General features: G+C 49.8%; 1 pseudogene; it reads right to left on the bottom strand.

The window, feature by feature from the left end:
• Positions 1–404: 404 nt before the first annotated feature.
• Positions 405–9598, bottom strand: LOC122320628 (annotated as a pseudogene).
• Positions 9599–12258: the final 2660 nt, after the last annotated feature.

Below are 12258 nucleotides of genomic sequence, written 5' to 3'. Positions count from 1 at the left end.
ACATTAGTTGCGCTCCTTTTCTTCAAGCGCGAGTCGGGAGTTTCCCTCGATGAGAAGAAGCAGGTCATCCGCGTACGCGCTGAGTGCGCAGTACGGCTCAAGGCGCTGTAGCAGTACATCCATCAGTAGATCCCAAATAAATGGGCCACTGATTGACCCCTGCGGGCAACCTCTAGTGACTGGTACGTCCACGGTACCAACACTGCTTCGGATCACTGCTCTTCGGCCGGAGAAGAAGCTTCGCCACAAGCTCATTTCCCGGCATCCCAACTCGGCCAATCGGCGCAGTGCAGCGCACCATTCGACGTTGTCGAAAGCTCCTTTGAAGTCCACGAAAGTCCAAGCACGTATCGCGCCGTGCTGGCGGCGACACTGCTCTTTACGTGTCTCCAAGCTTCCTCCACACATCGTCCTCGGCGAAATCCAAACTGCCATCTGCAGCCTGCGACATCAAAGGATCAAAAAGCGACGTCGCTATGAACGCTTGGCCGCCACAAGCCAGTTATCCCTATGGTAACTTTTCTGACACCTCTTGTTAAAAACTCTTTAAACCAAAAGGATCGATAGGCCGAGCTTTTGCTGTCCCTGTGTGTACTGAACACCGAGATCAAGTCAGCATTTGCCCTTTTGCTCTATGTGTGGTTTCTGTCCGCACTGAGCTGGCCTTGGGACACCTCCGTTATTATTTGAGAGATGTACCGCCCCAGTCAAACTCCCTACCTGGCAATGTCCTTGAATTGGATCATACCTGAGTAATTGGAGTTATACCAAATTTTCAAATCAAAAATACATAAATGCATCGTTTTATTAAAGAATTTGTTTGCGATTATATAACAAACTCGTGATACTTTGATCAAGAAGCTTGCATCAAAACCCAATACCATAAGATATAATAAATATATCCGTATAATGGCTAGGAAATGATACACGTTCCATTTAATCAAGTAAGTAAGGAAACAATAAGAGTAGTGGTATTTCATTGGCGATATCAAACCGAAGCCTAATATCTCCCACTTATTCTACACCTCTTATGTCTCCTTACACTGCCAGATTAGAGTCAAGCTCAAAAGGGTCTTCTTTCCCCGCTAATTATTCCAAGCCCGTTCCCTTGGCTGTGGTTTCGCTAGATAGTAGATAGGGACAGGTGTGGATCGGATCCCTCCGAGTTTTATTTAACGTGGCGTGTTCCACATTGAAGGGAGTACAGCCACGACACTCTTATATACCCATGTATATAGTGCATGTGTCTAGATTAAGCGCCAGACCAACGCCCCAAAATAGAAGCTACAGCTATGTACGTAGCAACTATCCCGGTAGCAATTCGAGTGTGTGCTTGTCGGGCAAACACTCCCCCTTGCTGAGGAGCGAGATCTATCTAAAATCTCTTCTGATCTTAGGGTCACAGCACCCGAGTCGTATATACGCAACTCTTCGTCGAACTTGAAAGTTCTACCCGCGATATAGGTATCAACCACAGCCACCACGATACTCCCACAAGGGGGCCGACCTCAATGAGCAGCCTTGGAAGGCACTGCTCAACCCGTGGTACCGAAATGCAGGGTTCGGTGGACCCTCCCTTTTGGCTCCGACAAGCCCGGATAGAGTGCCCATGCCATATTAGTCGCCTCCTACGACAAGCAATGGTGGGCTGTGGCAGTATTCTTCTCCGCTAACCACACGGCGTGAGCAAAAAGGAACTATGAGTTCCTCCCTCTCCTGGTGAAAACTTCCTCAGCAAACTCCTTCAGCCTCCGAGTCCTGTCCTCGTCCTCCAGAATCCGTCCAAATGTCCAGGTTTCGCCAACGCGCTGCACACCAAGTCCATTGAGGTCGCGCAAATCTGCATAGTGGGGCAAGCACAAAGGATGTGCTCCCAATCCTCGTTAGGATCGCCACATGAGCATGCGGCGGTATCGCTAAGAGCTCTGCTATGCAGAAATGCGTTCAACGACCCGTGCCCTGTAAGCAGGAATCCCATGCGCATCGAAAACCCAAAATTGGGATTTCGATGGACGAGGCTGACATTGGGGATGAAATTGTGGGTCACCCGTCCTGGGGAGTCCACATCATCCCATCTGTCCTGCCAATCACGCAATAGACACTCGTCAATCCGCTCCATTCTCTGCTTCCAGCTTAGACCTGAAAGGTCTTCGCCGTAGAGCCAGTCGTATTCCTCCAACGGGTATCCACGCTTCAGCTTGAACTTAACAGCAATTTTCATTGCTGCTAAGTCAAGCGGGGAGCTCCAGCAAGAACCTGCAGTGCCAGGAAGACACTGTTCGGCATACCGGAAGACTTCCTAGTAGGATCAGCCTTTGGCAGGCAATAAGTCGCCTCCTGGCCACTATTTGCCTCGTCGTACTGACATACCATACCGAGGCACCAAAGAGCACACAGGGTGCTAAGAGTCCGGCATATATGGTCCGCTTGGCTCGAGGACTGAGGCCCCAGTCGGCTCGAAGCACACGCGCCAATGCTCCAACAACTCCCGTGATCCGCATTCTGAGCGAGGTGATGTGCACCATGAAGCTCATGCGCTCACTGACTTTGATGCCAAGGTACCGGCAGCTGCGGACATACGGCAAGCTTGCTCCCGCAAATCTTACCAATGGCGTACGCGCCATGTTGCCCTTCAGCAGCATAACCACCGTCTTGCTGGTGGAAACGGTTACACCAATTTCTGCTCCCCACGTTTCAACAATGGACATTAGTTGCGCTCCTTTTCTTCAAGCGCGAGTCGGGAGTTTCCCTCGATGAGAAGAAGCAGGTCATCCGCGTACGCGCTGAGTGCGCAGTACGGCTCAAGGCGCTGTAGCAGTACATCCATCAGTAGATCCCAAATAAATGGGCCACTGATTGACCCCTGCGGGCAACCTCTAGTGACTGGTACGTCCACGGTACCAACACTGCTTCGGATCACTGCTCTTCGGCCGGAGAAGAAGCTTCGCCACAAGCTCATTTCCCGGCATCCCAACTCGGCCAATCGGCGCAGTGCAGCGCACCATTCGACGTTGTCGAAAGCTCCTTTGAAGTCCACGAAAAGTCCAAGCACGTATCGCGCCGTGCTGGCGGCGACACTGCTCTTTACGTGTCTCCAAGCTTCCTCCACACATCGTCCTCGGCGAAATCCAAACTGCCATCTGCAGCCTTCCGGAAGAACTTCTCTAACGCGATTCACCATGATTCCCTCAAGCACCTTGCCGAAAACGGGCAGCAGACAGATTCCCCTGTACGAGGATGGCTCGCACTTGTCCTTGTCGGGTCCCTTGAGTAGCGCCACTACGCGTGGACACTTCCACTCGCTGGGAAAGTACCCCGACCGGATACACCGGGAAAATAGCCTCGTGAGGTATTGAGGTATGGCGCGCCAGACCGCCTTGCAGATCGTGCCGTTGATGCCGTCCATGCCAGGCGAGCGTCTGCTCTTCAACCTGGCGACACAAGCGTCAACCTCGAATTCATCGAGCGCCGGTGGGACTGTCTCCGCGTAGGCAATCGGTGCATCTGACTCCGCAACTGGGAAAAAGTTACGGAGGAGCACTCGCGCACAGTCACCCCAATCGGTGACCAGCTCGCCGTTTACGCGAAGACACCCAATCTCCGAGCGTTTGTTACGACCGCGGCAAATCTTGTAGACGCGCCCCCATGGATCGTCTGCGTTCTCTCCCACGAAGTTTCTCCAGCTGTCCTCCTTCGCCTTTAGAATGAGCTTCTTGTAGCCGGCTGAGGCGATCCTCAGTTCGACCACAAGCAGCTCAGTCCTTTCGACGTCGCCCCGTCGGCGGGCGTCCTGGAGCCTGCGCCGAAGTCTTCTGACTTCGCGGCGCGCAGAGCTGAGGTCGGCGGTCCACCAACGTGCTCTCCTCCTAGGCGATCTCGGCGTCTTCCTACCCAGCGCAAGGTCGCACGCCTCGTGCACCACTTGCCGCAGGGCAGAAACTTGCTGGTCCATCGGCGATTCAGAGAAGTCTTCCGAAAGTCCGGCTGCCCGGCTCACCAATTCCTCTTCGAACAATCGCCAGCGAGCAGTGGAGAAGTTCCAGGACGGCACAGGAGCTATGCTCTCAACTGCGCGCGTGGTAGTTGGTGTGGCAACAACAGTAATCCTGTTGTGATCACTTAACTCCCACTCGCCCACTCTCCACTCATATGTGGCCCACATAGATGCTGCTTCGTTGGCGATCGTCACGTCGATATCACTGCGGGCTCTGCCGCTATCGAACGTGAACACCTCACTGTGCTGGTTAAGAGCGACGACTCCTTTCTCCAGCATCCACTCAGACAGCAGTTCACCCCGGGTGCGGTTAGCTTGCCCCTCGGTCTGCCGAGAGAGTTTGCTAAACCACATGGGGGATACTGCATTCGCATCAAGTCCCATGATGCACGGCGTTCTGCTGGCCTGCAGCAGGACCGCATCCATGTATCTAAGATACGGGTCTAGGTCGGCGTCGAATTGGCAATATACGGAGCAAAGGAAGATTGAGCCAAAACTCCCTTTAACGCTCACGCATACGCCGTGGTCGGTGGTGAGGGGCTCCACTGGCATACAGATGACATCCTGGTGATCCACTAGGATGGCTGCCTTCCCTCGCCGATCGGCGAAGATCCTCATTCCTTCAGGCAGCACATCCATCCTCCCGACGTCTGGATATGGCTCCTGCAAAAGTGCGAACAGAAATCCTGATTCCCTCAATCGGACTCCGAGCTCGACCGTCGCAGCTCGGCCTCGGCCACAGTTTGCCTGGATGATGCTAAACATTAGTGTCTAGCATTCACCCTCGCCAGCACAGCCGCATACACTGGGCAGCTTGGGGACAACATATTGTGTCCCGAGGCATACCCCTTGAAGCGGCAGTTCCGGCAGTCCACCGGGTTCGTGCAACTCCGCGCACTGTGGCCGTTCTGTCCGCACTGGCGGCACACGTTCTCCTTGTACCGGCACTGGGCGACCTTGTGGTCGAATCCGACGCACCTGTGGCAGGCGTACGTGCGCACCAAGGCTCGGCAGTTATACGCGAACCAGCCGATGTACGCCTTTGCACCATCCAGCACCTCAAGGGCCACGGCGTTGACATCGAGCGTCACATTGACTGTGGCGCCGTCAGCCGCAGACCATGGCTTCTCGAGATGTACCGCCTTTTCAAAGGAGGCCACATCCATTACTTCCGCGAAGTTGTTCCTGTAGAGGTCCTTCATAAAGTCAGCTGGCTTCGTCGCAGTGTCGACGTTGCTAACGACCACCTTGGGTCGCTGCGCCGGGCTCTGCTTGATCTCCAGGCCAACTTCTGCAAACTTCTTGTTTGCGACAACCTTGCGAATTTCGCCTGATGAGGGGGTGCGGATGATGGCACCGCCACGCGCAAGCCCTCTCACCTCATGCAGACGTACGCCAAGCGAAGGGGCGATCTCCCTGCGCACCTTTTCTGCAACCTCTTTTCCGCTCACTGTCGGGTCCTTGCTCACCACAACGGCGGACCACGTCTCGCGTGGCTTCCGCGGGGCAGGCACCGGAGCAGCTAGAGGCGCTGGCAGGCTGGGATATGCGGCTGCATACCCAGCAGGTGGCATGGGGACCACAGCCTGCGCCATGACGGACTTCGGGGGCGGCGGCGGCGGCATTCGCTGCTGGTCGCGGAGAGCCTCCAAGGCTGCATTCCGCGCCGAGAGCGCAAGCACCAGGCCCTCATACCTGTTCAGGCACCGCATCATGGCGCAGGCCTGCTTGGTCGATAAATTCGACGCAACAACCTCTTCCAAGAATCCGTCCTTGATCTTGGCCAGCTCGGCCACCGTACCATGGACGGACGCGACGACGGGAGGGGAGACGGGGACAGGGGGGCAGCTGCGGCTCCACCAGAATCCCTGGCGACAGCGGGGGCAGCAGCGGGGGCAGCGGCAGGGGCAGCAGCGGGGGCAGCAGCAGGGGAAGCAGCGGGAGCAGCAGCAGGGGAAGCAGCGGGAGCAGCAGCGGAGGCGGCAGCGGGGGAAGCAGCGGAAAGGGCAGCGACGCCAGCGGCAGCGGCAGAGGCTGAGGCCAACGCCACCTCGAGAGAGGAGAATGGGCTCTCCTCCAACACACCTACCGGCGCCGGCAGAGGCTCGTTGACGTCAAGCGCCAACAGCTTCGGCTGCGTCGGTTTCGGCACCGCGCTCGTCGTCGCCTTCCCTCTCTTTCCGCGCCGACGCCTCGCCGTACTCGCAGCACTACTGGGCCGACTGCTGGCCCGACTGCTCGCCGACAGCTCGCTCTCAGAGAGCGCGCCCTCCATTGGGAGTAGGGGAGAATAAGCTGTGCTCTACTCACCCACACACACAAGCTGCAGCGGAAAATTTCCAACACGTGCTGTTGTTTGCAAACTTTCACACGATGTTTTCGCGAGGAAAACCGCACTTTTCCGACCGGAAAATTACACGATTTTAATCGCTAGGCGAATCCGCGAATTTTAAGCTAAAAATTAGCAATTAATTCGCACGGAATCAAAAGTTATTCACAAATTAATGGAGCACGTCGAAAACACACGTCCGTCGTTAATCCATTCATGCGCGTCACTAATTAGATGACGAGGCATTTGGCTACCTTAAGAGAGTCATAGTTACTCCCGCCGTTGACCCGCGCTTACTTGAATTTCTTCACTTTGACATTCAGAGCACTGGGCAGAAATCACATTGTGTCAACACCCGCTAGGGCCATCACAATGCTTTGTTTTAATTAGACAGTCGGATTCCCCAAGTCCGTGCCAGTTCTGAATTGATTGTTAATTGATAATCGTTATAATTAATAAGAACTAATCGGTTTGAGCCAATTAGTATTCTTAAAAATTTTAGCAAGAAAGTTCCACAATTGGCTACGTAACTAAACTATCCGGGGAACAAGTAACCACCATAAATGATAGACACTCTATTTACCCAGAACGAGCACATAAACCATGTTATTGTTTCCCAATCAAGCCCGACTATCTCAATCTTCAGAGCCAATCCTTATCCCGAAGTTACGGATCTAATTTGCCGACTTCCCTTACCTACATTATTCTATCGACTAGAGACTCTTCACCTTGGAGACCAGCTGCGGATATTGGTACGGCCTGTTGAGAAGTTTGCGTGTCCCCACCATAAATTTTCAAGGTCCGAGGAGAAAATATCGACACAACAGTATATGTCATGCTCTTCTCAGCCCATCTACCATATCTCTCTGCGAAAGACTTCCATGGTAGTACGGCTATAAAACAGAAAAGAAAACTCTTCCGATATCTCTCGACGGCTTCTTTATGGTCGTTCCTGTTGCCAGGATGAGCACGAGGCCCATATTTAATAACAAACGGATACTCAACAGGTTACGGAATTGGAACCGTATTCCCTTTCGTTCAAAATTATTCAAGTATATTATTTTTGGCTTGTATATATATTTATTTAGTCATTAGTTTTTTACTTGAAAATTTTCGGCTTTCGCCTTGAACTTAGGACCGACTAACTCGTGATCAACCACTGTTCACACGAAACCCTTCTCCACTTCAGTCCTCCAAGGTCTCATTCGATTATTTGCTACTACCACCAAGATCTGTACCAATGGCAGCTCCATGCAGGCTTACGCCAAACACTTCTACGCATACCATTGTACCTTCCTACTCACTAAAGTTTCAAAATTTATATTACAAGTAATATAAATCATCTACTTTAGCGGTAATGTATAGGTATACAACTTAAGCGCCATCCATTTTAAGGGCTAGTTGCTTCGGCAGGTGAGTTGTTACACACTCCTTAGCGGATTTCGACTTCCATGATCACCGTCCTGCTGTTTTAAGCAACCAACGCCTTTCATGGTATCTGCATGAGTTGTTAATTTGGGCACCGTAACATTACGTTTGGTTCATCCCACAGCGCCAGTTCTGCTTACCAAAAGTGGCCCACTGGGCACATTATATCATAACCTTAAACTTCATATCAAGAAAGTTAAGGTTCTTACCCATTTAAAGTTTGAGAATAGGTTAAGATCGTTTCGACCCTAAGGCCTCTAATCATTCGCTTTACCAGATAAGATTATTTTATATAATATTAAAATGCACCAGCTATCCTGAGGGAAACTTCGGAAGGAACCAGCTACTAGATGGTTCGATTGGTCTTTCGCCCCTATACTCAATTCTGACAATCGATTTGCACGTCAGAACTGTTTCGGTCTTCCATCAGGGTTTCCCCTGACTTCAACCTGATCAAGTATAGTTCACCATCTTTCGGGTCACAGCATATATGCTCAAGGTACGTTCCAGTTAGAGGCATAAATAATATAAATATCATTATACATAACTATATAGAACGCCCCGGGATTGTGTTAATTAACTATAAATAGTTAAAAAACTAATCCCATTATTAGTCAAGTTAATTACGCTATTAGGTTTATATCCCAATAACTTGCACATATGTTAGACTCCTTGGTCCGTGTTTCAAGACGGGTCCCGAAGGTATCCTGAATCTTTCGCATTGTTAATCATACAAGTGCATATAATAAACACAAAAATCATTGATAATTATGCCATTATATAATTCCGAAAAATTAACGCACTGTAATCATATAAATCTATCAGCACTTTATCAAATTAATGACATTTATTTTGTGTTAAAACGCAAGCATTTTAATTTAAATAAACTATAAGCCATATTTTATGATAAATTTTGTATGCTAATAGATTACAATGTCCTTATATGGGGGGACGGTGGTCCAGCAGGTAGAGCGCTGGCCTCCGGTCCGGAAGGCCCGGGTTCAAGTCGAGCCCCAGGCTCCCCGAGAAAAAGAAACGGTCTCTTTTTCCAAATCTCCACCACTTCTATGCTCTATCGCTCACTTAACATTAGTAACAAATTTCGGCTCCCCGGACCCGCACACCCCCTCGTCCACGTTACTATGGACCCAACAATAGAATTTTCGTCACTCCTAGATGGCGCCAGGTGGCATCCCCACCGCTAGGCTAAGTCGCTACTGGCTTATCACCGGTACGATCGAAAATCAATGATAACGAATCCTCTACAAGAAATTGTAGAGGCTCTAAGCTCCCGGGTGGAGTAAAAAGAATGTAAATTTATATGGAAAAAATGCACACTATTATCATAATATTGTTTAAATATTACAATTTTAATGATGAATTTTCCATAATGGATATTCAGGTTCATCGGGCTTAACCTCTAAGCAGTTTCACGTACTATTTAACTCTCTATTCAGAGTTCTTTTCAACTTTCCCTCACGGTACTTGTTTACTATCGGTCTCATGGTTATATTTAGTTGTAGATGGAGTTTACCACCCACTTAGTGCTGCACTATCAAGCAACACGACTCTTTGGAAACATCATCTAGTAATCATTAACGTTATACGGGCCTGGCACCCTCTATGGGTAAATGGCCTCATTTAAGAAGGACTTAAATCGTTAATTTCTCATACTAGAATATTGACGCTCCATACACTGCATCTCACATTTGCCATATAGACAAAGTGACTTAGTGCTGAACTGATTTCTTTTCGCTCGCCGCTACTAAGAAAATCCTAGTTAGTTTCTTTTCCTCCCCTAATTAATATGCTTAAATTCAGGGGTAGTCCCATATGAGTTGAGGTTGTATATAACATTTTTTTTTTCAATATATTCTTTACATTTATATAATGGAGAAACATTTAATGAATTCGTATAAAAATTTTTTTCGTTAATTAGTTTTAATTTAGTTATGAGTTTTAAACGAATTTAACGAAGAACAATAACATTTACAAAAGATTTCAATTTTACTAAATCATTAATAAGAGACAATTCTAGATGAAAAATATTTCAAACATTTTTTATGCTAGACATTCCTCAGTATTATATGATTGAAAATGAAAATATTTTTCTTCGTTTTTCACAATCAAATTATTTATAATGTGAGATAATGTTTTCCATAGATATTTTAATATTATGAATAAAAATTGAAAAACAATAAGCTTTTTTATTGACGACAAACGCGAGAACTTGTGATTGCAGTGGTTATTTTCTGTTTTGCGATGGTTTATTAGGCGAATAGCGAAAAAGACGAGAGTTGCGGCGATGCGCACGATAAGGAGTTCGATTTTCAACTGACTTTAATTTCATATAATTCTCTTATGCTAACATAAAGTAATGAGCGGGAGATCGGCGGCCGAATTCGCCTGAGCGAGAAAGCTTTATTTACGCCCCGATCCCCGCTTTACACGAACATCAGAGAGAAATCTCCAAACACCGCCCCCTCTGAAGGGACGACGTCCTTCAGGACAACGTTGGAAGAAGCGCCAGCCGATGGATGGCTCGCCTGAAGGTTCCCTCTGCCGTCTTGATGTCCGCCACTCGGACCTTCCCGTCAGCGCCGACGTGCACCGCTACTACGCGCCCGATCCTCCACTGCTGGGGCGGCAGATTGTCCTCGCCGACGACGACGAGAGCTCCCACGACGACGTTTTGGACCTCCTGGTTCCACTTTTGCCTCGTCTGCAGGCTGGAGACGTACTCCCGGGACCATCGCTGCCAGAACCTGTGCCTGAGCGACGAGACACTGCGCCATCTTCGCAAGCAGGTCGGGCTGATCTGGTCCGGGAGTGCCGACGGTGGTGGAGCGACCAGCGGGCCGCCGATCAGGAGATGTCCGGGTGTGAGAGCTTCGCCGTCGCTGGGGTCGCTGCTTAGCGCTCCTATGGGCCTCGAGTTCAGCACCGCCTCCACGCTGGCGAGGAGAGTTCCGAGCTCCTCCGCGGTCAAGAGGTCGTGACCGACCGTCCGAAGGAACAGGTGCTTTGCAGACTTCACACCTGCTTCCCATAGACCGCCGAAGTGAGGTGCTCTGGGCGGTATGAACGCAAACTCGCATCCTTTTCTTGACGCGAATGCTTCGATACCGCCCCCCTGCTCCTCCAGACGGGCCCGGAACTCTTTCAGGTGCCGATCCGCGCCGACGAAGTTGGTCGCGTTGTCGCACCACACCTTCTCCGGAATCCCGCGACGACTCACGAACCTTTGGAAAGCCAAGAGAAATGCATCAGTGGTAAGGTCAGACACTAACTCTATGTGGACCGCTTTGGACGCAAAACACATATGACTTGTACGGTGGTTTACCACGGATGCGATACGTTGTGCTAAATGGCCCACAAAAATCGACGCCACAGATATTAAAAGGGCGGAGAGCTCGGAGTCTGTCTGATGGCAAGTTCCCCATAATTTGCGTCAAGAGCTGCGGCTTGCATCGAAAGCAGCGCATGCACGAACGAACTGTTCGGCGACATACGTCTTGAGCATTGACCAACCAGACTTTCTCTCGTAGGAGACTCACAAGAGCTCGAGGACCAGCGTGACAATTCGTAACGTGCAGATACGACACGTAGGTTTTAACGAACTGTGAGCTTTTTGTTAGCAACAACGGAAATTTGGCTTCGTACGGGATATGAGCATTCAATAACCGACCACCAACTCGCAATAATGTCGAAGAGCACCAATCTGATTTCTTTTCCTGCACAAAGGGATTTAGCTTTTGAATCTGCGTTGATACCGGTTTCTTTTTCCGAATTTTGCCTATGTCGTCACTGAATTCGTGAGATTGGATGACTTCTACAATTTTCTCGAACGCAAAATTCAATTCTCTTGGCGTAATGCTTTTTCAAAAGGCTGTAAAACTTTCTTACACCTCCGAATAAATCTGAAAACCCACACGAAAACTCTCAGCAGCTTCAGGTGCGACGAAAAGGACTCGATTTTCTGAAGCAGGTAGTTGGGCTCTGGTGTGACAACAAGAGTTAACGCCGACTTGCGTAACTCACTCGACACAACTTCTGAAGGAAGTTCGAAATGCTGATTTACAGGCCAACTACTTTCTGTGTCGAGCAAAAATGACGGCCCAGCGAACCAAATGGACGTTAAAAGATCTTCAACGTCACATCCTCGAGACACTATATCCGCTGGGTTAACTTTCGTGGGAACGTGTCACCAAATTGCGTTCTCCGACCACTCTTGGATCTCAGCTACTCGGTTTGAGACGAAAACGGACAACGACGAAGGATGAGTTTTGATCCAATGCAGAGTGATCTCGGAGTCGGTCCATAGGACCACTTTTTTGATAGGGCAATTTAGTAATGGCCTTACACGATTCAGAAGATCTGCTAGAAGGTGAGCTGCACACAGCTCAAGGCGAGGCAAAGTTTTCGTCTTGAGGGGAGCTACTTTGGATTTGGCAGTCAGTAATGACACTTTCAAACCTTCAGCAGTTTGAGTGCGAACGTAGATGCA

Source organism: Drosophila ficusphila, unplaced genomic scaffold (assembly GCF_018152265.1).
Source record: "Drosophila ficusphila isolate 14025-0441.05 unplaced genomic scaffold, ASM1815226v1 contig_657, whole genome shotgun sequence".
Lineage (NCBI taxonomy): Eukaryota > Metazoa > Arthropoda > Insecta > Diptera > Drosophilidae > Drosophila > Drosophila ficusphila.
The sequence above is the reverse complement of the archived record's forward strand: the minus strand, read 5'-3'. Positions and strand labels throughout refer to the sequence as shown.